This window comes from Wasmannia auropunctata, unplaced genomic scaffold (assembly GCF_000956235.1).
Source record: "Wasmannia auropunctata unplaced genomic scaffold, wasmannia.A_1.0 LD336039.1, whole genome shotgun sequence".
NCBI classification, from domain to species: domain Eukaryota; kingdom Metazoa; phylum Arthropoda; class Insecta; order Hymenoptera; family Formicidae; genus Wasmannia; species Wasmannia auropunctata.
In genome coordinates, this window is record NW_012026851.1 from 484,796 (window position 1) to 507,124 (window position 22,329).

Here is a 22,329-nt window from a genome sequence, read left to right on the forward strand (position 1 = left end):
TTCTTTTATTTCTGGATAAATAAATTAACGGGTTGAGAGTTCAATGATCGGAGCTGTTTCTCTGTAGTTAGCAAATTACCCACGAAGCAGATATCGGATTATTGCCGATTATATCGTAATGAATTCGATCAGCGATAGAAATGAATATTGGGGATAGGCAGGAATTTTGAGTGAATAATTTGATATCCTCCTGGCTGAGCGACTTTGATCCGCGGAATAATGGGATAGCAATCATTGGAGCTTAGCTGCGATACATTTCTGTCGTAGTTGGCTTTTGGACGGTATTGTTTTGTAGCTGTCACGCGTGCGTACACGTGACACGGAATCGTCAATATCTCGCGTCACGTTTCACTCCCCTTTGATAAACAGCGAGTGTATCGCATTACGGTAAGGTTTACCGTAGGATAGAACGGTACATGTGCTGATCGGGAATCACGTTTCGTGGATCGAAACGGATTGGGGTGAGAATCCCAGGATTACATTAATTATGGTGAAGACTCGTTCCGTTGCAAAATTTTTCTGTCTGCGTTAAAGACTACGATCGTTTATTCAGAATTGAATGTTTTTTGCACAATTTTTCCCAAGTAAAGCATTTTTGAGTTTTAGATATAATGGAAGACTATTAAAATTAAAATAGACAAATTAGTAAATTACTAAATAAGGTTAGAATAAATTGCATCGAAGTAGTAATACTGTGTTTTAATGAGGTAGATATTTGAAAATTTTTAGCAAGCATTAGACAAAATATAACTTTTAAGATTCGTTTTAGAAAAAGAGAGAATATGGGGAATAAAATATGCTATGAAACGAATCTTAACAAGTTGTGGACTAACAATAAAAGTTTTGCCCTGAACATTTATATTGTATATACAATTATATTACTGAATTTAAAAAATATAATAGTAAAAATCAGTGAATTTTTTTATTTTTTTTTCTATCTGAGAAATTTAAAATCGTTTGTATGGAAACAGGATTTTTAGATCTTCACCTTTTAAATTTTTGATATTTCTTAACATTTATATCGATTTCATTCATGAATATAAATGAATATATATTTAAATAGATATGTCATATCGATATACATTTATATCTTATCGTGACATTCTAACGAAAGCATTTATAGCAATAATTGTCACAAAAGACAGTTCTTCATTAATATTTAACGTTCTCAGAGCGAAAATGGGACAAAGAGGCCGGATGGAAATTCAATAAGACGGATATCTAATTACACTTAGTATTTTCATGTATTTCTATCTTTGTCGTGATAAAAGTGTTTTATTACTTTATTATATATCAGAATTTTTATAACCGGTTGCTTCCCACGATGTTTCAAATGGAAAATAACGCTTGTCAGCTGGCATTTTATCGCCGTAAACTTGCGGCGATCCTTTTGATATTGTTTACAGAGTAATACATCGATTTTTCGTTGGCTGAACGAACATATCGCACTTTATCTAGTCATTTTGTCATGATTTTACCTACAAAAAAAGAAGTAAAGGCGGTATGACGTGGGACCAAAGTATATAACCTACGTGATATTCGTAAATAAATATGAGTCATAGGTTGTTCTCATAATAGAATTTTGAAATCTAAAGATTTTTAATCAGTAAGGTTCACTTGGAGCTTATTCAATTTTTATGAAAGAAAAAGAGTTATTACGTTGTTTTTCAATAGTAACATACCACTGTGTATAGATTTGTCTATTTTTACAACACCCGATATATCTTGTCTCAGTGTGACGCAAGTAAATTAAAGTAATTATTGGTTCTCATGAAACAATTAGATAGGCTTACAATAGTTACTGTTGTCATTGTAGTGTATAGTGTATAATGAACATTACGTTGGATACAATCTTCTATTGTCACCTGCTCTTTCCATTCGCTTCGCCAATGACTGATATTCGAGGTCGAATCGAATACCCAAGTCGTTCTATATTTGATAGTTCTCAATTTGCATGATTAATGCGCTTCCTACAGCGTTTGCATTAATTTGTAGATCTACTAAATGACATTTGCATGAAAAAAGAGCGATGAAAAATACACAAGTAGTCCTTGTCTTTATTTAAATCTAGATTTCTAATTTAGAAATCTAGATCCACGTTCTTAACATGTATGTTAGAAGAAAAATTATGACGATGGAAATTTTTTACTTTCATACATTCAGTAGATCTTCTGATGAATTTTAGAAGACGTATGTGAAAACTTTCATAAATCTAATTGAATATTTTATATTGAAATGAAAAGAATTTTTTTGCGAATTTGCGTTTTAGGAATAAAAACGAGTAACAAAATCTTTTTTTTATTTAATATTATATAATCATTATAAAAATTGTTTGTCAAGATTGTAAAGAATCGTTGGAACGATCACGGTTCGAGACGCGGATCTTCTGAATGAGGTTTCTATCGTTGGTTCGTTTAATGCTCCACTCACTATGCATAGCTCCGAGGTCTCGCAACGTCAGCGTCTGTATCGACCGACTTCCAATCTAAGCCGCGGTGGTTCGAGCTTGGTACGAATAGAGCGCAAAGTCGATAACTCGGACTACGATCTTTGTATCGAAAAAAAATGACAGGGTCCACTGGATGGTCTAATAATAGCACGGGCTTTATTGCTCGTGCTACATAAGAGGGTTCGTGGGCACATACATACGAAACTGGTACGTTATCAGAGGGTATTTTGTTTACCAGTGTGTGTGTGTGTGTGTGTGTGTTTTACGTGAGACATTCCACCCTATCTGCTACCAAGCTAAATTAAATGCTGTGCTTGCAATGGGAAAGAGTTTTGGTCCGAAGTCCGATAATCCATAGTAACGATCCGCGAGATTTATCGCACATTATGTATTTTTCACATTCTATCTCATTTTAATTATCTCATCTTCACTCATTTGTGAACTGAGACATAATGCATATTAATATTGCCAATTAATTCGCGTAAAATAAATTATATCTTGCCGCTACAAAACAAATGCAAAACAAATAATAACAGATTTAACTTGATTTAAGATTGCAATAAATGATTAAAAATATTTAATAATAATGTTAACAAAAAATAAATGTTTATATTATTTTCTGATTTTTATTTAGTGTATCGATAAGTATATATCTATATCATTTGAATAAACTGTGTTTCGAAGATTAGACTTGCAGGAAAAGAAAATGATCTTGAACGTTTTACAGAAGATGCTCGAGATTTCATGGCTCCATGTAAAACACGCGCTCTCGCGCACAACTTAAACCCGTCTTACGAGCCAAGGTTATCGAGTGCATTCCATAGGTATGCTTCTTCGAGAAACGATATCTTCTAAAGTTCTAATTTCGCGAATGCATTACTCTGTTGATCTGTTGTACATTTCGTTCCGGGAAGATTTTAAACTTAAGCTATCAAAATGTAGATTGTAGGATTGTTGAAGATATAAATTATTTGATAAATAATCATTATCAGTAATTTATCACAGTTTAATATAAAGTTACTAACAAAAGTAATTTTTACAATTATTGTTTCATTTTTACTAATGATGAAGTATGAGTAAGTTCTTAATATTTATTAATAGAAAACATGCTTTTCTAAGATAAAATTATTGAATAATTATAATTGATTATAATTACCTACTTAATTTTTGATAAATAATTGTGGTATTATTAGTGTTTTGTTGCTGGCACAATATTCAGTAACTATTGTAATTTTCGCCACAAAAAGTTGCTCGTCTGAACTAGATCTTCCCGTATTTTTCTGACTTTCTAATTTATTCCTAGATTGTTGGAATGTTTGCGGTAACTCGTGCTCGTGCTGCGATTTTGCAGGAAGTTGTTACGATTTTGTACGTTTGAATTATATGTTATAGAGTAGAAATTATAAGTATACGCGTGAGTAATGGATAGAGAGTAATAAGCGAGAAAGGAAATAGATTGAATAGTTACGGTGACTAGTGGATTCTCAACTGATGATGGAAAAACAGAAGCGATCCGTCACATAATATCATATATGTCACATAATATCCTTTCCGCGTCGAGAGATCTGTTGAAATAATTGCAGTAATTTATTTGCTGCCGATCGATTAAATGCCATACTTTGAATGACATTTCGGGGCTGATACGATACAACGTACGTGATATGTCGCACGTATCGCTCCTTTTACCAATACCTATAATAGGTATAGAGATTCGCTCACACGTGGTAATTACTACGAAGTCGAAGAATAATTATCCGCTATGTTTTCTTTTAGTTCCGGAAAAATCGAAAAACACTGTTTGAAAATCACACGATTATTCGCTGCGAGAGATGACAGTATCGAGTAGAGGTATTACACATTCAAACAAAACGCGAGCAGATTATAAATTCCAAGTTACACTGATGATATGCGATGTCAAGAACTTTTCTTCGAAGCACTTAACAATTTCCCGTGAAATTGATTCTAGCCATAGTTGAGGGAGAAATACTTGTATAAGCAGGTTACGAGGTTTTCATTCCTAACATCTAATAATTGTATAAAGAATTATTTCATAAAATATATTATTAGGAACTGCCTAAAAGCTGTTTTTAATTATTTCGACACAGTAAAATTTAATAGTTGTACTTATTAATATCACGAATATCCTTTAATATTTTATAAATGTATAAACAGTTCTTTTAACAAAAAATTTGATTAAACATTTCTTTAATATTTAGAAAAGAATGAAAATAGAAAATTTAATGATAAAGAAAATTAAACTAAACATTTAAGAAAACATAAAGAAAACCAAAGAGCTAACTAAAAAGCAAATTAAACCAAAGAAAATTGAATTAAAAAGTTTAATGAAAAAGTGAATGATACGCAGTTCACTATTTCAGTTTCATTTTTGCGAGTCTGTCCTTTAAACAACATCTAGATCGAAGACCAAATGGCTGATTGATGAGACCGGATATCCATTACATTCAGCGATCTCGCCGATCCCATCTCGCTGATATTCACCGTATGCTTATGACACGCGGCACGTGCCGTCGTTGCAAGCTTCGGTCCAGTGCATTACCCGGTGCGCGCGCCACGTGCCATGTGAATGGAAAACACGAGCTTCTTGTTTCATTGTGAAAAATGTCCGTTACGCAAATACGGTTGGCGAAGTAAAAAAAATTCGCGTACCAAGTTTTTTTCGACTATTGTTTTGAGTAGTACGTATCCATTTGTGTGAGCGCGCGTACCGATTGTTCTTCCCCTCGGAAGCACTGCGTCTCCCGAGACCGTCGTTATTCAATGAAATGTTTAAGCGTGCTTACGCTGTGAAGTACCCTTTGCAAAATCCCCTTTCTTTCAAGTGCTGAAAACATTTGTGAATCAACAATGGTAATTGGGATTATTGTTATTTGAGTTGTTTTCTTCGGTTTTAAGCTTAACAAGATGCTATCGCACCTCATGTGGCACTTTATAACGTGTATTAGAATTCTTGACAGAAATCTATTGTCTCTTTATAAAGGACGTATTTTGCATTATTAAATTCTGCAGATATTTTTGAAGAATAGTTGTATTTGATATTTATAAAATATATCTAATAATAGTTTTGGAGTTTTGCTTGTGCAAAATATAAATTAAAATATAAATAATATTAAATATTTTAGAACTAAAATTGGATAAACTTCCGAAAACGACCCACCTCCGATTTCAATGAAACTTTGAAACTAAAATTTATTTCTTTATTAATTTGAATAAAATTTGTAATGTTTGATCAATTATTTTTATTTTGGTAGATTTTTTAAATTTTTTATTGTTTATTCTACTTACTGTTGCAATAAGATCTACGCTTATTTCTTGAGTAAAAATCTATCGGTGATTATACTTCAAAATTTTGTAATACCGTTTATTTTAATATAATAGATAGGATAAAGCTGAGTTCACTCGAAACCTTGAATTTTCGTATATTGCGTGCCGAGACGAAACACGATGTTTCTCTCGACATAAGTACGATCGATACGGTGCCGTTCCCCTTGGGAAAAGGAGCGACACGAGTTTCCTCCGGCTCGTTTTCCGCATCTGATGTACAGGGTGTTGGATAAATCTTGATAGAAATATTTCTTTATTGCATTTGAATTTCATTGAGTTTTTATTTTATTCGAAATATTGGATATAGCAAAATATATACAATAAGGAAAATAGAAAACATATGGAAAATTGATATATCTATCAATTTTCTAGAGCAAACTATAATGCATCAATTCCTTTTTTTTTTATTGAAAAGAATATTTTTCTTAAATAAAGCTCATTGCTTGCTTAAAATTTTATTAAAAATGTCATCTTATACTTTATATTTTTACAAGACATCTTGTATGTATTGCGAATATCGCATGCCAAAGTTTTCTCAATTTGTGTTGAGCGTGGTGGAAAACGAGCCACGAACGAAGTTTAGTGAGACGTAGAAACGAAAAGTTTTTTAATATACGGGGATATTTCTCTCTTCTCCCATCGTATCCTTATTTTGCTGCGTATTTGCGAGGATTTATTTTTTCTAACGAAGAGAACGCGGTAATCACTCGAGAACTGAGGAAAACAAAGGACTTAAGATTGTTGGCACATGATAAACTTGAATGGTTCCTTAATGAGGAGTCCTTTTTTCGGATCGTTACACATGTAAGGTAAATTCCGATGCTAACTCGAATCTTTAATTCCGTTTCGTTTTTTCATAAGAATAAGAGAAATCTTATTCTCGCTGTGCGTACTCTCTAAGTTTGAGTTAAAAATTTTTCAAATTTAAAGGCGATTTCTTCATCGAATATTCTCAACGTTATTTGTCTCTTTATGGTACTTTGCGACAAAAGTGTGAATAGTCGCAACTAGAGAAAGTTTGCGCAGTAAATTAAATTACCGTAATCTGCGACTCTCTCTTTGTGACTGATTGTGAAAAAAACCGGGAAGATGTATGTTTCTATAGCTTATCATCAACGTTGCCTTTCCATATATAAATATTTATTTTATACAAGTATTATTCACGGAAATCATAGTATTTTTTTCAGATCCAAATTATACAATAGAAATACAATTGCGTATACTCCTCGTTGCATGTCGCGTTTGCGAGACTTTTTTTTTTTTATCTTTTCGGAATCTTGCGCACGTGCCACATAGAGCAATAATCCACGAGATTCCGCAGAGAGACAGCTGTCTACCTACCTACGTGGCCCACTGTATTGCAACAACGGGAGCATTGTGCACTGGCATACCGTACAAAGCAAAATGCGCAGCGAGGTGCAGCGAAACGGCCGATTGGCTCCGAAGCCATCGCCGGTGTTTTATAGTGTGTATACACTATATCTCGCGACGACTACGCCTACCACGGCGCTGTTACTATCCCGCTTAGAGCACGGTGGCCTCCGTTGGCACCATGCTGCCATGGTGCAGCAGCCTTTTACCTGCTGACGTTCTCGAGCCGAGAACGTAATTAGCATGAAACGTGCTGCGTCCTGCATCGTGAAGCTGCCACACGCTCCGACCTCTATTATTTCTTTGTGATTCTGTAAAAGTTCGTATTTTTATATCGGTGAGCTCACGAGTTCTCACGCCTCGGTGGGTCCCGCGCTATGGCGGCGACGATTACGTAATTAGAGTATTTTTAATCGTGCCCTAGGAAGCCAGCCGCCCTTTGCGAAAGAAACTTTTAGTGTTATTCCTCGACACGGAGCTACGTAAATGATTTTATTTCTATCATGAGATGGATCTTATCTTGCGAGATACAGTTAGATTTGCGCGTAATCGAATGATTGCATACTCTAGTTTCAATTTAATGGTATTACAAGAGCGAATATTAAGCGCACATTTGTGAAAGGATGACGCTTTAACCGAGCGTTGACCGTTGTTCCTTTTTACGCTTTTCTCCGAATGCGCTTTTTTACGAATTACAAATATAAATTTACCACAATTTTAAGATTTACAACGAAATTGAAAATTGATAATTCTTGCATGGAAAAGATTATCTTGAAAAATTCATGAATTGTTTCCTGCAAAGAAAAATCTATATTGTTATTACATGGTAAAAGTAAAAACAGGATTTATTAAATCACAAAGAAATATTAAATATAAAAGATATTAAATGTTGATTACAAGAATCGCAGATACGGATATTGTTAAATAAATAATATAAGACCAACAACTTCGAAAAATAACGGTATGTTTCTTGTAACCGTTAAAGTCGTTGAAATAGAGCTGGTATTTTCTTGTACCAATCTCTACAGTAGAATGTGCTGCTTTCATCTGGAGCACCTGTTTCATCTTGTGCTCACCTTGAATTACCTTGGAATTGCCTTGAAATCTTGGCATTGCCTGTTACCTTAAACGTCGGACATGAACTTATTATTATTGCATGTTCTATCATTTTTATATTAGGATGATCACTTTAATAGCTATAAATCGTTGACAATTCTTGCAAATTCTTAATACTTTCGACTCAGCTCCTCTATTTTCTTGTTTACTCTCGTTTCGCCAATTAGGTCACGCTGAATGATTGTAGGAGAAATTAGGATTGATTGAATTTCTTATGAGATTTCTTATATGTTTTACATCTATAAAAATAAAAAAAATGATTACCTTAGGTTGTAACTATTATTGCGAAATTAATACATTTTCCCCCTTTTAGTTTTTATATAATAGTTTTTATTAAACTTAATTGATTCTGAAATTAAGATTGACTGAAACAGAAAAGATTTTATACATTAATATTCATTAAACACTACGAAAAAAACTGAATAAAATATAATGAATTTGAATGCTCGAGGTTGCAATTATTTGTTTAAATATCGAAATTTGAATATTTTTAAATTATTTCAGTTGTTTTCATATATTTATAATTTTATGTTTAGATTACAAATATTAATATTAATTAAATCGAAATTCTATAAGCAAATATTACTTTTTTATTTTCAAATATCAAGAAGTGACAAAAAAAAGTACTTCTTGAATCTTGATCTTTTGTTATTATTTTTCATGAACGATGCACTCGCATATTGTTTTCTACATCGAGCAGTGTGCAGTGTACATACATATACGATGCATCAACACGCATATCTCAATATTGTCACTTGCTTTTTTTTCTACCATGCACAAAACGAAATTCGTCGGCTATGCCAAAAAAGATTATATGATTAGGTGTATATAATATATAAAGAAAGTATATAATTTAATAAGAATGAATAAAATTACAAAAAGGTATATAAAAAGGTAAATAACTAAAAATCTAATAGTATAAAAAGTTCTATATTTTATTATTTATAGAACTTTTTATACTATTAGATTTTTATTTACCTTTTTGTAATTTTATTCATTCTTATTAAATTATAAACTTTCTTTATATCTTATATACACCTAATCATATAATCTTTTTTGGCATAGCCGACAAGTTTCGCCGTTTTGTGCATAATAGAAAAAAAAGCAATTAACAATATTGAGATATGCGTGTGATGCATCGTATATGTATGTACACTACACACTGCTTGATGTAGAAAACAATATGCGAGTGCATCGCGAAAAGTAAAGGAAAGCCTCGGTGAAATCTTGCTTTTTCTGTCTACATACGTGAGCGATAGTAGTTACACAGTCCTGATTTATTTCTATCCATCACCGAGCATTATAATTCATTTAAGTGAGTTTCTAAATGTCGCTTGTATCGTTATGAAGAAGATATAATAAAAATTTTCAGATTATTTTTTTAAAGAAAGTATGTTATCGATGTTACTAATAATCCAGCAAAATTAATTTGTTACAATAGATAGGTGGCCAAAACAGTAACTAAACTACGTAACATACCATGCATATCAGTACTAAAATGTGGCGCAGGAGTACATTGCTTTTGTAAAAACTAAATTTTCCAACCAAAACTTAGTTTTTACAAAAGCAGGGTACTCCTGTGCCACATTTCAGTGCTGGTATGCAAAATTTATATTTACTACAAATTTTGCAAAAATTATAGTCAATGTTGTGTTTCCTCACTGATTTTTTGATTAATTAGATCGATTGTCATATTAGATCGTTAGTCTCATATTGCTTAGGGCTCACTAGAATATTCATTGTGAACATTTCTATGTCCACTCATGTGTGATTGCCGAATTTTACTGACAATGAGACTAACTAGAATCACAGCCATGACACTTTACATTTAAATGTTTAGTGGGAAATATCAGACTACAGCAACGTGTGTTTAATACTCATATTTATATAAAGACACTAAATACAACTGCTATTGAGAAACTTCGAAATCCGCATATATACATCTGTATTCTTAATCTGTTTCCTGTTATTAAAAATCATGGTTAAATTTAATAATATTATCGAGTTTAATAGTATCATTACAAGTATCAACTTAAATTTAAATATGTGAGACACTTTTTTATATAATTTTCATAAGAGTACGAAATCAATTGTTTGTGCGTAAGATACAAGAGATATAAGAGGTTACATACATATAGCCATCAAGTGACAGAAGTCGTAACTATAAATTTGCACGATATACTTACAACGTGTTCAGCATTACATATTATTTTCTTAAAGATAGTATGTTATCGATGTTGCTAATAATCCAGTAAAATTAATTTGTTACAATAGATAGGTGACCAAAACAGTAATTAAACTACGTAACATACCATGCATATCAGTACTAAAGTGTGGCGAGTACACTGCTTTTGTAAAAACTAAATTTTCCAAGCAAAACTTAGTTTTTACAAAAGCAGGGTACTCCTGCGCCACATTTCAGAGCTGGTATGCAAAATTTATATTTACTACAAATTTGGCAAAAATTATAGTCAATGTTGTGTTTCCTCACTGATATTTTAGTTCATATTAGATATGTTATTTTCATATTGCTTAGGCCTCATTAGAATATTCATTGTGAACATTTCTATGTCCACTCATTTGTGATTGTCGAATTTTACTGACAATGAGACTAAAATCACAGTTAACTAAAATCACAGCTATAATCCTTTACATTTAAATGTTTAGTGGGAAATATCAGACTACAGTAAAGTGTGTTTAATATCCGTATTTATATATGGATTACACTAAATAGAACTGCTATCGAGAAACTTCGAAATACGCATATATACATCTGTATTCTTAATCTGTTTCCTGTTATAAAAAATCGTGGTTAAGTTTAACAATATTATCAAGTTTAACAGTATTATTATAAATATCAACTTAAATTTAAATATGTGAGACACTTTTTTATATAATTTTCATAAAAGTATTAAATCAATTGTTTGTGTATAAGATACAAGATATAAGAAATTATATACATATCGCCATCAAGTGACTGAAGTCGTAACTATAATTTTGCACGATATACAATGTGTTCAGCGTTACATATTTTATATGACGTAGGAATTTAAGATTACGCTCAGTACAATAAAAATTTGTGAACAAATTTATACGATGTAAATAAATTTATATTGTATAAATGTATATAATTTATATTGTAAAAATTTATGAATTTAAATTCAAATGACAAAAGTCATTATTTTATAATTAATATTATTTTTCACTCGAGGTAATACTGTCGTCTATCCTTCCAAATCATTTTGGCTGAATTCAATTAAACAAGGCGAAATACTTGCAAAAGTTAAAAAAGACCAATACGCGAACTTTTACATGTTCTTATGCTTATAAATTTAAAGTTTAAATCGCACATCGCTTGAACGATGAAAAATAGATTGTTTGAAAGTGTTTACAGTAATTATAGTTTATACGATTCAACATCATACAATTTATACGATTTATATTAAATACAATTGCTATTGATAAATATTATATATTGAAAAATAGATTTCTATTTTTTTATATGTTTAATTTGTTTTCTGTTTTTACTGCGTCTAAAACATTTGCATAACAATAATTTATTTGATTAGATTAATTTCTTTTGTATTTTGTATATTTGTAAAATTTTATATATTGTAATTGCTTGGCAACCACCGGTAATTGCAACTTTAATTTATATTATAATTATGTGGTATTATAAAAAATAGTAAGAGGAAAATGTTACACGCACGATATAGAACGTGCGACCTTTTATTTTCAAGTCACATAACAACATTGATTATTCGCGTTTGAAGGTATTGGTATATATTTTTATTCTCTTCATATATGACAAGTTTTCTTAATATTATTACTGATAGACGAAAGTCTTTAAATTAAAATAATGACTTTAAGATACCTTTTAAGATAAGTAATCGAGTTTAGAATTTCCATTTCTACAGAAAGTAAGTTAGTCATCCATATCGCATCTCCAACCCATCGCCATATCCATCGATCAAACTCAAATCGAGATATGTGTTAAATTTCCAGAACTGGAAGTGACACTCGCGCGTTCCACTTTAGAGCGAAAGTCCTTGAACTTCATTTTAAGACCCCACATGTGATCGTCAAAATTTCCAGGGATGTGTAACGCGGATTACATAAAATCATTTCACGTAACTGATGCGAGGTTTTTACGACGATAGTTCTCTTTTTAAATTTTCGTAATAGATATAAATACCTACTTTATATACTATAGGAAATGATGGAATGATTAAAATCGCGTATTTTTTAATTAAGATAAAATAATTCTTTTAAATAAATTTGATATCTATATTATATTTCATTTCTTTTTTTATATTATATATATATATATATTTTACATACGAGATATATATATATATATATATATATATATATATATATATATATACATATAGCTCGTCAAAAGCAAAGAACAGTCAAGATTCCCTTGCGCAGCAGTTACGAACGCACGCGAATGTATGTTGAAGCTGCGCGAGAAGAGCGCGGAGCTGCGTTTCGCGGTGCCAGGCCGCGGGCTAGAAAGTATAGCTGGCGACTTATTGCGTTTGTTCGGTCCGTCATATGTTGTGTATCTTGTTTTACTGCTTTCAGCCGATTGCAACGGCATTTTGCGTCGGAATCGGTAAGAATCATGGATCGCCGCGCCATCCGCGCCGCACTATCATGAGATCTAGATACTGCTTTCCACATTCTAGTTTTCCTATTTCCCAATTATGGATGAAAATTGGAAAAATTCAAGTTACGTTTCACATTCTACTGCTTTACGGATTGTTGTACAACTAGAATTGTGTTAAACTAGGACAAATCCAATGTCTTTATAATTATATAAATACAAATATTCTTTCCAAGGATTGAAAATTTAACATTCTACAACACATGATTTGAAAATTATAAAGACTTATAGTGCGATTATGTAATATTCTTATGTTTTATCAAATTGACAATGTATAGGACGTATTGTTAATATTTGAAAAAGTGCAGTTCAAAAATAGATACTGCTAAGTGCATGCATTATATAAGTTGCAAATTGTTCTTTTTATTAATTTTCCGATGCTATGATGATCTCGAAAATATCCTTCTTTCGCGATATGTGCTTAGCTGGAGTGACAAAGAAATGACTGACGGCCAAAAATAAATATGACCTGGAACTGGAATTGACCGATATGGAATGAACCAATCAAAGAATCTTCACTTCTTTTCGATTATACTCTGATTTGTTTTTGCACTAGTCTGAATTGATCGATGAAGCTATATCGCGATTGGGAGATCTGACCGAGTTGCAAATAAATGGAAAAATAATTTTCAGTATATAATATTAAAAATTCTGTTATATTAATTTTCTAAGCGTTTTAATATTTTTAGTATCAATATTTTTATATATAATAAAAATATTAATATTTTTTTATTTTAGTTGTATATATTCAATTTAGAGAAATTATTAGGTAGCAATAAAATACTAAATTAATATAAACACTAATGATTCAAGATAAATTGGATATTTTTAGGCATCAAATTGTAAGGTACACGCTGCGCCATGATATTTAATCGAAAGTCATTGAGTCTGTATTGTAAGTTTTTTAATTAGATTTTGTAATTGATTAAATTTTTAAGTAATAATTTGTTTACCGCAAAGTTATGTGCCGTCTTTAATGTAGTTATCTCCTGAGCATGCATACAACGATCGGTAACGAAATATAATTCGCGGATGGTAAAGAATGTTTACTATTATATCGTGCATCGAAAAGGAAGAGAGCTGCAATTCGTTTTTGTTAACACAAGCTGTCAGATTCTGTCAACTGCTGCTACATTAAAAGACGTATATGTATTGTACATGCATACATACATGAATATTTAACGAGTAAAATAAAAGTAAAACTAAAAAAATAAATAATAAAATTAAAACAGATATTAAGGAGTTCTGGAACAAAAAAATTTTTATCTTTGAGATATTTTACATTAAATTTCGACGCAAATCGGTGACGTTGCCGCACGAAGTTGGAGTGTTTAGCCGGGATTAAATGAGCTTGCTCGAATTTATAGTCAGATATTGAAAGGGGAAGAAAAAAAGACCAGGCTTATTTGCAGGCGAAGCACTCCTCGCCACGGGCTTCATCGAGCACGTCGTCGAGTGCCTTTAGAAATACTGAGTCGCTCCCCCTCTCGTTGGAAAACCGCTTCTCACGGCGAAGCGGTTGCCTTCTTTCTCTCATCTTTTTCTGCTCTTTTAATTTAAAAAAAATGAAAAACAAGAAAAACTCGTGGTCTGACGCAGTTACCTTGCTCTTCTCCAGCTAAAACTCAAAACTCTCAGAGCCTTTTCATTTTGAGATCCGATACATGGGTTGAGCGAGAAAGACTGTGCATTTGCGATTTATTGATCGCAAAAAACTATTAATTAGTTAAAAATGTATTTTTAAAAACCAGATATTTTGAATTCTTTAAAAATTATAATCTTTCTATGTACATTAACTATATATTAATTTTTATATAACTATTGAACGACGAAATAATAAAATTATAAATAATGATAAATAGTTATTAATTTGAAGTTTATTAAACCGATTGTAAGTTTCAAAAATGCTTACGATTAACTTATATTTATATAAAAATAATTTAGTTTTTGATTTATTAGAGTTACGAAACTAGTTAATGGAAAGTATTTGTCGCTTTAATAAAAAACAATAGCGTGATTTTGCTCCTTAAAAAAGAGATAACGATTTTATATTTTTACATTATGTATGTCCATAGGAGTGTACATAAAATTTTATTTACACATACAAATTTGCACACATCTATTTTAATGATTGGAATATCATTAATTAAATTGATGAAGTAATAAAGTTAGGGAGGATATGACAAATCGTTTTACATTTATATTCCGACATTTTCGAGGAATATCAAGAGAAAATATTTAAGAAGGAATACATAAAGAGATCTATAAATGGATGACAGTGGATGGAATATTTGATGAGAGTCGGTCTAATCTAATTAGTTGTTCGCTCAAAGTGAATTTTCTCGTTGATCAGCTGTCAGATATCTTCCATCCTACGTCTCATTCTCGAAATACTACATACTTCAAATCGATTCCATTCCGTCCACTTCAATTTGTTGTTTAGTATTATAATTGAGTCATTTCTGTCTTGATATATGTTTTAAATTTATTTATCTTGAAATATTCACGAGATTGTTTTTTTCATCCAACGCGCGAAAAACCTACTGTATTTCGCAGCCACAGGAATCGATCGTGTTTATCTATCTATTTGTATTGCGTGTGGTAATAGTATGCGAAGAAAAATATCTAAAAAAAGATCTGTTTTCCCATTGATTCCTCGACGATCCTTTTAGAAAGTTTGGTCTCCTAGCTTACATTCTTTAAACCGAAGCACGTGTTTGCCATCTGATATTCTTCAGCAGGCGGCCTTCTGCAGGATATGTTCGTATATACCATAAAGGTTTATTTAACCAGGACAACAGTCAGGATTAACAGTCCAAGATTTATGTATAGATTTTTAAAATGATACATTTCGTGAAGTTGAAATAAAAAATGCTGCAATAAATTTTTAAATAAAACGACAATGTATGTAAAAAGTATAATAATAGACTATTATATTTTTATGTTATTGAATTATTTTTATGAAGCGTATAACATTGATAAATACAGATAAGACCTAATACAGATAAGACGTTCCATAGATATTTTTTACATTTAATGTTCTTGATTTATAAACTTGTTATAATTGTAATAAAATTTTTGTTCGTTTTCTTGCGTCTTTTCACACCTATTGAAACTCATGCGTTTATATGATGTACTCGTAATCTCGAGTTCGGGAGTAACATTTTAATTACGAGTTAAAAAGCTACCCACATATTGTATTATATCGTTTATTTAGGTTATAGTACTTCGTTTATATCCGGTTGTGCTTCTAGAAAATCCTGCTACCGCTTCGTCGTCGGTTGGTATTTTTCCTTGAAGTGCCTTCGACCTAATAACTTCCACGATGGAAGTGCGCAATGTTCACGAGACTTTATTCTCTACTCGCATCTACACATCTTACGTTTCTCTCAAGTTGCTACGCAATTTTTTTTTTACATTTTTTACGCGCGGGGAAAATTTTATATTTTATAGCTCGTACTGCGTTTAATATTCCATGACTATCGGGACATCTATACTTTATTATATCCCTTCACGGTTTTTTTTTTCTATATTCCTATGGTTACGTGGTTATTTCTCAATGCTGGTATCGACAGGTTTAGCGTATCGAGAGCAGAGAACGAATTACGTGGTGATTTTATAGCTGGACGTGTTTTATACAGCTTCCGATTCATGAGGAAATAGTATGTTGTCGTTTTTAGAATTTCTTCCAATGGTCGAGTGGATCTGGCAATTCTGTTTCCGATTTCGGTTGCGTAACCAGATTAGATCAGATCCGATTGGGACGTGCGCTTAATCAGAAACAATGCCGTTTGTTCGTTAACGGAGATTAGCGGAAGATTATACCCATTTTCGAGATATAGGAGAATTTGAGTATTAACGTATACGCTCCATTAATAATGCAAATATTCTAGAACAAAACAGATCTATAATTTGCAGCTCTCGTGAATTATTTTATGTTTCAGTTGCAAGCTCAATGCAACACAGCTAGTGCACGTACAATAGTATTTACTTTTGAATGATAATTTATGTTAATGATAAATATCCTCGTGTAATAATTATACTTTCTACTGATTGTAAAATGATACTAAAATGTTAATACTGATAATATTCTAATATTAAAAATAAAAACAAAAATTTTGTTGTGTATACATTATACATATATTCTCGAAATTTTCGGTGGATTTATATAGTAGCTTTCTACGGTGACGTTCTTGATTTGCTTTTATATGTACATACGTTTTCACAAATTCATGAATTCACAAGTTCGTGTACACGCGCGAGTTTCGCCATTCGCGACGTTGTCACGGCCGCGGCGGTCGTTTCATTTCACCGTTCTCATCGAGAGGTTCCACGCGCACGTATAACGAGGACGAAAAAAAGCGAGCGTCTCGTAACGGTACCGGAGCCCGTACATTGCCGGGTCGATCGGCATGGTATTCTGGTGAAGGTCTAGTCTAGACAGCGGCCAGGTCGATATGGCACCACCACCAGTTCGCAGGACGACCCGTCGCGAGAGGAGGATACCCAATATCAGGAGCAGAACGCGATCATCGTCGAAGGGGGGAAGCGACAACGGAAACATGCACGTGCGGCAGATTGGCAAACGATTCGCGAAGGCACGGAGAAGATATCACGGTCGGCACACACGCGAGAGGGACGCGATTCCGACCCCGTTAGCGTGATCGATAGACGACCGGCTTCGAGGAGAGGATGTACGCGTTGTTACGTACGAGAAACATCAAGTTTTTATCGGATGAGCCTCAGTAATTTTCTTGCATATATGCAAATGTAGAAATTTGATAATGTTTCTCACGTTTTCGCTTTGGAATGCCCGCCCTAGAGAAATTTAATAAGATTTTACCTTTATAAATCTCGGATAAAGCTTTCGGTATGGCCAATATGTAGAAGCGCTAATGCGATTCGACAGTGGAACTATATCGGTCTCTCGACGACTCTGAAGAATTCATTTTCGACTAAATTCGATCATCTTTCGGATTTGCAAGATTATCGTGTTACTCCGCATTTGTTGCAACATCGTTCTCACGCTGTATCACGTCACCGTTACACTTTTCATGTGATGTTGGCGTATAAACGCGGGATTCGGGCGCTGTAAGTTACAATTAATGACTGTAACGGAGGCGAAATGAGCCAACTGTTGCCGGCAAATGGAAATGACGCAGAGATGAATAGTCGCTATTGATCGATCGTGACGTTTATCAAGATTAACATATTACATCGTGACTTCTTCATTTAATTTCGCGCTGTTAATTTAAAGAATCAATAATTTCATGAAATGTAGTGAATATATGTATATAATGTTGTTTTTAAATTAACATCTATATGTATATTAGATATATATGTATCTTTCATAGAATCTTCTCGGGAAAATTATATTGAAAACTATTCATAAATTGCCCTAGTGCAAAGATTACGCAAAGTATTGAACAAAATTTAAATGGCTGTACAAAATTTATGCTACAAAAATATGTAACAGACGGTTCTTGTTACGTTTTTTTTGTTTTCGTGTTACGTCGTTGTATATACATACTTTCACGATGCTGTAATATAGGCAAAAGCACGTATCATTCGTATTTTATAACCAGGACATCGTTCGACATACTTCAGCACGGCGCAATAATTACATTAAGAAAGTAGAAACGTTTTTGCTTTACGCTCGGCATTAGCGTGACTCCGGGGTTTAATTAGCTTCTAGCGCGAAAATTGACGTAATTACGGAGCAAAAATTATTTAAACGGATCGCAGACGCGAGGCAACGTGACATTGCGAATGGAAATGAAAACGAAACGGTATGTTAAGTTATGCTTCATATCTCATGAGTATCAATTCCTAGAAATTGCGTACAAGGACGACGTACAATTGCCATTTTGACTGTCCTGTTTAATGGATGTTGCGTGAGTTAATGGGTTCATAGAAATCGATGGGAGTAGACATCGGATAGACGACGCAGTTACTGTTTGATACACACACGATTACTCTTCAAGGGAATCCAATTGATCTTTTTTCATAATGAGTTTATTTTTCAAAAAGAAAGCTTTAGATTTTACTTACTTTATATTTATAGAGAAAGAAATCGAAAGTTATATGTTTGAGAAAAGTAAATAATACTTTAACTTTTGACTTGTATATTTCTTAACATATACCCGCTTGTTTTTGATGAAGAGATCATCGATTTCATCTCTCGATTCGGAAGCGAATAATCGTAATCCTGGCGATCGACTGCGTAACGACGGTAAAGCAATCTTAGTTAGCTCATTTGCACAGAAGTTGGAGGAAGCGGAACCGGAAGTAACTATCGTTTGGATAAAAAGGCGAACTCGCCTAATTAAGGCTTCATTAATGAGCGAATCGCGATGGGAATAAAATAACGAGCGTTTTGTACCTAAACAGAAGAGAAACAACTATTATGAGAGTAGACACTAGAGATTTATCGTTATCGATTTTACGTACTAATTTCGAAAAACTTTAAAAGTTTTTTGTTAGATACAAATAGTAAAACCTAATCTTTTAATTTACAAGTCATGTATTCTAATATTTTTATTACGAAAAATTGTAGAATACGCTTATCTGAACTATATTTTAATACGTTTAGATAAAAAAATCTCTGTGTTATTTCTATGCTATAATATAACATAAAATCGATTAAAATTGAAAAATACAAAAATGACACTATTCAAAAATATGAAAATTAGATGGAGGCGATATAGCAAAGTATACATCAAATCAATAGAATAGAACTTTTGTATTGAACTTGTATTATTGTCTAAAAAAAAAATTATGAATCAACATGAACGCGAGGAAGATGATTATATGAATGCTTTTTGAGAAAAAGATGGAATCTATCTGCTTTAAAATATGCGAAAAGGTAAAGATTATCGCTACATTTGCAATTTAACGGAATTAATTCTGCATACTGTTAATACTGCGGGAAAATTCACGTCGAAGCAGAATCTTCAGAGGAAAGAGACGTCTGCCTTCGTCGCTACCTCCGTTTAATCGCTTTTCTAATTGGCACTTGCGGTAGCCTCGTCGCATCCCGGAAGAGCGACGAACGGAGAACGGATACGTATGCGCGACTCATGTAGTACACGCATTCACGCAGATTTAATAAACTAATTAAAAAAAAAACAAATTTTTCCTAACGCGCACGCTATAGAATTGTTAAAGCGAGCGAAAGGAGTCGCGCATCCACATTTCTTGCTTGCCCCTCGTGTCCTTGATTTCTATCATCTTCCCTCCCGGCTCAGGATTTAATTTGTCGTAGGAAATCTATTCGTTTCCGTGCGCTACGTGGACTATCCCTTTCCGCGCTGAGCAAAAATTGCTGTATCGCTCGGATGCTGTAAATCAAAATATCCGCTGGAGTGCCAGCGAGGCAATGCTATTCGAGAAAGCACAGGAAATTTAGAAAAGCGAAGGAGCGTTTCCCCTTTCTTGGACAACTCGTTTAGAAGCGAGGAATTTTGAAAAAAAAAAAAAAAAAAAAAAAATTAAATTGAAAATGTAAAGGTTGATCTAAATAATTGTACGCATGTGATTTCGTGCGTTATCTTCATGAGAGAGCGAATCTCTTCTTGACAACTGATCTCAGTTGAGTTAATGGCTTCGGAAATATAAACAGAGATCCATTTCGGATCGACTCCGATTTGAGTAACTGGAGTACTTGGAAAATATCGTGTCGTAATCGGTCGGATTGAGACGAAGTGCTGATGCGTCTCCGAATTTACTTTCCGGAGCATCCAGCAGAGCGCGTGAACGATGGAACGGACGGACGGGCGACGGGCGGACGGCGTCGCATCGTGGTGCGCGTGAGCGGCAGCGCAGGAGCGACGAGCGCCAGTATACTTTTGTACGTCGTGGCGCGTATCTCGTGTCTCGACACGGTGTGGTTCCCGGTTTCGAAGAGTCGGGCATCGACGCGATTCCGACCGCCTCGTTTCGTCGATCGCGAGACGAATCTCACCGGTGGTCGTTGCGTGCGGCAGTGCGAGGAGAATCCATCGCGCGTTCTCTCTCTCCTCTCTCTTTCTCTCTCTCTCTCGGTGCTCAAAGTGTCAATCTCGGAGTTTGAGTGCCGCCAGTGGATTACGGGAGCGCGCGGCAGCTGCAGCCGAACAGGACGAGACAGAAGAGGAAGGATGAGATAGGATAGGACAGGACAGGTTGTTTGGGCGGGTAGCCACGTATTTCGAGATTCACGAGCCAGCCTCATCGATCGTATTATTAATCCCGTTCGCGCGAGACGGGCATGTCTCGTAGAGAATCGACGGCGCGCGCGAAACCTTTATTTATATTAAATCTATATTTATATTTTTTTTCAACATTGATTTGCGATAACATAACTCAGCCGACTTTTGTCGTCCAATCGTAAATCGTAGTACGTAGATAATATTTCTGAATTTTTCAGATACAATCCTACGTATTATTGTTACTTGGGCGTCGATAGCTTTCGATCACGAGAACGCTATTTATGTGTTGCATGCTTCCTTGTTGTGCTATTAATACAATCTCATTGATGTCAAATTTGAAAATAACGTTACATATTGTAAAAGCATATTATTAAAAGCGCGTGAACCGCAGTTCATTTCCGACGATAATCTTTCTATTCCAAGAACAATACTTACTTATCTAATCGGAATTACGCGCGGGTTTTGAATATAACAGTTGTATTATTTGTTTCCGGTCGCGATTCACGTGACACTGACATTCGCTTGCAATTATCACAATTATTTAGCATGTTTATTCGTGAAAAATTCAATTAGAAAATAACTGATTTATGACTAATCTGACATTGGTAGACGAAATTTGGGAAAAAAATTAAATTTGGTGTAAAGTTTAAAATATAGTTAGAATATTTCACGTTTCTTTCGAAAATTATACATTTACGTTGTTCTTATGATTCTCTTTTAAAAATTTAAAAAATTTTTAAATAATTTGATTAATGTTTTTGAATTAATAGACTCGTTTTAATTACGTATGTGTTTTTCGATTACGAAAAGGTGAATTCAGTTGAGAGTATTTCGAAAATAATTTTGTTTTAAGCGAAATGGAGAGAAACATCACAGAAATAAATATGCATGGCGAAAGGATTGAAAGACTATTACGTCGGGAAAGTAATTAAAAATAAACGTAACACGTCAGTATTACGGAAAAGTCGTTGGAAATAGTCGCCTAGTTTTATGAATCAACGTAGTTTCATGAATGAAGGCCGGAAACAAACGTAACGTGAATGTGGAAGGTCATAGCGATAAGTTCGAAAATATCGTTAGGTTCCTGCCGATCTCGAAGGCTCGCGCGCTGCAGCATGTATTCCTGGAATATTAACGCGTGCAAAAAGCTTTTATCTCTCGATATCGCCGCTGAACATACGATAAATTAA

At 33.4% G+C, this 22,329-nt stretch overlaps 1 protein-coding gene across 10 annotated transcripts in view; it reads left to right on the plus strand.

Annotated features, from left to right (window-relative positions):
• LOC105451981 (rap guanine nucleotide exchange factor 2-like) overlaps positions 1-22,329 on the plus strand; it is a 114,517-nt gene that overhangs the window by 39,144 nt on the left and 53,044 nt on the right. For 8 of the 10 annotated variants that reach the window (XR_974651.1, XM_011692742.1, XM_011692738.1 and 5 more), the window contains exon 1: positions 20,795-21,112. The exons of the other annotated variants lie outside the window; for them this stretch is intronic. The gene's annotated coding sequence lies outside the window, so the exon portion shown is untranslated. Of the gene's footprint in view, positions 1-20,794; positions 21,113-22,329 lie in introns of those variants that run through there. 10 annotated transcript variants of the gene reach the window in all.